This window comes from Crocodylus siamensis, chromosome 1 (assembly GCF_052110815.1).
Source record: "Crocodylus siamensis isolate JL-2025a chromosome 1, ASM5211081v1, whole genome shotgun sequence".
NCBI classification, from domain to species: Eukaryota; Metazoa; Chordata; order Crocodylia; family Crocodylidae; genus Crocodylus; species Crocodylus siamensis.
This window is the reverse complement of record NC_143395.1, coordinates 79,025,622-79,030,142: the sequence shown is the minus strand read 5'-3', so window position 1 is coordinate 79,030,142 and position 4,521 is coordinate 79,025,622.

The window sequence follows — 4,521 nt, the reverse complement described above, 5'->3', positions numbered from 1 at the left end:
TCTTGGTACAGCAAGTCATTCAGCATATCTGAGGAATAACAAGAGGTTGGGGATCATCATGGAAGCAATTACCAGGGTACCCAACCCATAGAAGAGAACAGGGGCAAAAAGCCCTGCACAACTTCTGTGTGGTTCTAGATATTTTTGAATCCAAGTCTTCAATTTTCTTTCTTACCTGAAAACTTTTATTTTCCATTTTTTTAATCCAAGGGTGAAAAGTAAGAAATGTTCATACATAATCTCTATAAAATAATTTTTCCCCATGTGTGGTGATATCTTCCATGGATGAGACTACTTTCCAACAAACTCTAGTAATACAACATCCTGTCAAAGTTCAGAGGTTAGTCGGATCATTTGAATAAGAACTTTTCAGGAATGCTAGCTAGAATGCTTTAAATTAATATGAAGAATAGATCAAGGAACTGATGTGAAAAAAAGTGTAACTAAGGTGCCTAACTGCCACCTGTACCTTTGAAAAATATCTTTCTTAAATCTTTATATTGTATTAACTTTTCTCCAGACGCTGCCTCATCTAACCTCATTGGCTAAAGAAGGTCCTAAATTACTGCGGACATGGTGTGGTTCTCTCATGCAGGGGTCCTGTTGTCTTCTCAGGGCATTTGGGCAATGAATAAATGTACTTGTAGATACTCTGACTCTAGACCACCCAAAATACCTCGTGTGGTTAACTGCAAGGGACAGAAGCAACAAGCCATGAATGCAAACTATGAAATATAGCTACATTTATCATTGGACAGCAGCCCTGAAGCACTGGTGGCTATAGGAGGCCTGAGGGATCTCAGTAACCATAGGTTGCTTAACGGGACTGGTGATCAAAGAACTTGTCCTCATTCATGCTGTGAACTACATCTCCTTCCCTTCCCATTCAGCCAGGCTCCATGTCTAAGAAGGGATAAAGGGAGAACCTGTGTAAGCAGGTGGTCAATAAAATCCCAGCCAGGCCCATTTTGAAGACTACTTATGCTTTAGTAACTGGGCTTGATCTAGGAGGTCTTCAGTAAATCTTTGTATTATAGGCAGAATGGTCATTCTTACATCTTACTTAATGTCTTCCTTTGTCAGGACTCCTGTTCATGCAGTTTAATTCTTCTCAAATGTAAAGCACTTGTCCCAAAATGAAAGATTCTGTATTTTGCTGAATAAGAAATAGCCTTTGAAGCCATTTCATTTTTCATTATAGTGTTACAGATTACCTGATAGTCATGCTGGGCTTGATTCTCACTTTCACTAAAGCTACTTTACATCAGTCTCACAAAGGGGCTTTGAAACTTGCATTAATTACATTCACATTCATTTGAAGGCCAGCTTTCGTGTCAGAGAAGTATAAAACCGGCCTGGTATACTTGAGAATCAGGTTCATTGATTCCAAAAGTTAGTTTTACTTAAGTCTTACAGGATAAGGACCTCTTTTCACTGATTTTTTCATATGTACAGTTTTATGGTTATCTTGTGGTCATAAATAGCTTAACTATTAAAATAATGCCTAGTATGCTTCATCTTCTCTTTGTTTTCTTGCTACATGCCACATGCTTCCGAGTATATATAGTTTTAGTTAGACTTAATATCACTGTCCACACAGCATATTATTTTCACTTGTGTAATAAGGAGAGTTCTTCATTAGTTGCAGCTGTCTCAGTGATAGCAAAAAATCCTTATATGGTAAGGAGGGCATTTTCAAATTTGAAACAAGGCTTTATACCATTTAAATGTATATGTATACTTTAATATGTATACTTTAATCAATATATATTTATAGTTTTATATATGTACAAGTATACATACGTATTGATTAAAGTATACATATATATTGATAAGTATATATATATGTTATATATGTATATTTATTAATTAAAGTGTGTGTGTGTATATAAGCTTTAATATGTATATGTATACTTTAATCAATAAATATACAGTTACCACTGAAATCTATTTTGAACTTTTTTTACTTGATTTTAAATCAACCTTTTTTTTCTTGACCTAATCAGAAAAAAGGAACAGTAATCATATGCTGTAAGGTGGTGTGTTCTTTTGCATAAAAGATTTTCCACATTACAGCAGGGGGCCTTCTCTTGATATGTCAGTAAGAAGAAGAAAATTCATTTCTTACATCAGCCTGTCATTTGCCCTTTTATGATTGAATCAGATACTATTAGACAACCACAAATAATGACAAAAGCTTTTGCTACTGAATAAATCTGATGTTTGTACTGTTTTGCTGAAATTTGGGATTATTGGGGTTCAGGCTGTAGCCAACAATCTAGAAAAATACATAAAGAATAACCAACGTGCAGCATAATGAAAGGGTGTAATGATTAGCGTCTTTGATTAATTGTTTTCAATATTGCTTCTGTTTCATTCTAATATGTTCCAGGTGTTAAGGAAAGCATTTTTTTATTTGATTTTTTAAAAAACAAATATTTTTAAAAGCAGAATAATGAGTCAAGTTCCTTTTTCAATCTACTCAAATCCTTTAGAGCTGAAAACAGTTCACTGTTGTCTGTTTTGTCAGAAACTGGACCCCTTAAGCAAGACTTCCCTTGGAGTTGGTAGGAATTTTAGGAGTACAAGGGCTACAAAATCACCCCCTCATAAAGCAAAATATTTGTACAGGTACTATAGTAAATCAGTTATAATAACCTTACCATAGGTTATGGAGAATAAAGAGAACTTGAAAACAGAAAAATATACTACATTTTCTCAATGCTGTAGTGTTTTTCCTACATGTAGGGAACAAAGAACTTTTACATAATCTGCTTCTCTAACTTTCTCTAACTTTCTGCTTGAGCATTGTAAGTATGGGCTCTCATCATAGTCAATGTTAGCAAAGAATACTGTAGTTGTTCTAGCTGTCCAGATATAACAATTAATGAGTTTTAAAACTTAATTCAGAGCTGTAAGTTCTGATTAAAGGCCCTGGGAAGGTCTGACCAAGATGTCAGCTGAATATTTTTTTTTATTTTTGACTTCTGTCATACTATATTAAATATTTCACTCAGAATAGCACTAAAATAGCTTGAATATTAAAATAAAAATTTCAGGTTTCATTTTGAGTTTACTAGTAAAACTGATAGATTGATTGGGACAGTTGTAAGCAATACATGCACCAAGAGTTAATTTACTGTAAGAATGATATTTCATATTTAAACAGAATTTGACAATATTTATACACATTTGAGGACCCACAGATGGAGTCCTTGCTCAGGCAGAAGTTCCTGCACATATTTTATTCTTAAATGCACCTGTTGTGGCAACACTGGGGCTTTGAAAATTGTACCTATTTATGGCTTTAAAGAAGTCAATGCAGATATTATATTATATATATATATCTTCAATTCCTCACAGTTGAGGAAGATGATCTTCCGTGAGGCTTTATCTGTAGATCTGAAGATGGCTGACAAGTCGGATGCAGGATCAACAGACTGTTGCAACTTTGACACGTCTTTCTGTGGAGGGTGGGTGGCTCTAGATTCTCAATTCTGTTGGCAACATGCTGTTTCTGTCTCCTGTTGCTGTAAGGGTTTGAAGTACTGAGATCCTTGCAGCAGACTCTTCCTCCATTTGGGGCAGTCCTGGGTGATAATCTCCTATGAACTGACGTTGATGCCACATTTTTTCAGGTTAGCACTTTCTTTGCCCTCCTCTTAAGCATACTCTTTGACTGAGCTGGGAGACTAAAACTTGCTTCAGGAGTTTGGAGTTGGATATCTGGGTGATGTGGCTGGCCAGCGAAGCTGATGTCAGATGATCATCACCTCAATTCTCGTGATGTTGGCTTGCAAGAGGATGCTGATGTTGGTGTGTCTATCTTCCCATTGGATTCAAAGGATCTTCCACAGGCAGCGTTGATGGTACTTGTCCATTGACTTGAGACGTCTCCTGCACACTGTCCACATCTCAGCTGTATACAGTAAAGTGGAGATCATGACTACTATTAGCCCCATAATTGCATACTAATAATTTTTTTACCACAACGCTATTCTGTCAGGAGCCGATGGTAAGATTTGGCTGAAGTGAAAAATGATTTTTTCTGAAGTTTTATCAAATGCTTGTCATGGGTATAACTGTTTAGAGTTTTCCAAGACTAGTGAAAGGTTTTGTCTGTAATGGATTTGATACACTGAATTGTTTTTTTATCATCCTTTAATGCACATAGCTATGAATACTTGTTGAGTTTGTATTAACGTATTTAGGTAATTAGTATTTATCCTGCACATCTTCAGCATTCATTGGCATCATTATTTGTAACATTAGCAGCCCAAGATCTGCAGCTCAAGATCCCAGTCAGAACTATGGCTCCATTGTCTTTGTAGCTACCTAAATTTGTGGAGAAAACTTCTTACTTTGAAGAGATCAGAATCAGTCTAAGTAGCTCAGAATGAGCAAGGCCAGGGATGCCATAAACAGTGACTAAGGATTCAGCAACATGTCATGTCTGAACCAAAGGAAAATGAATGAGGCATCTAAAGAAGTTGTGGAATCTCTTTCACTTTTAAAGGAGTT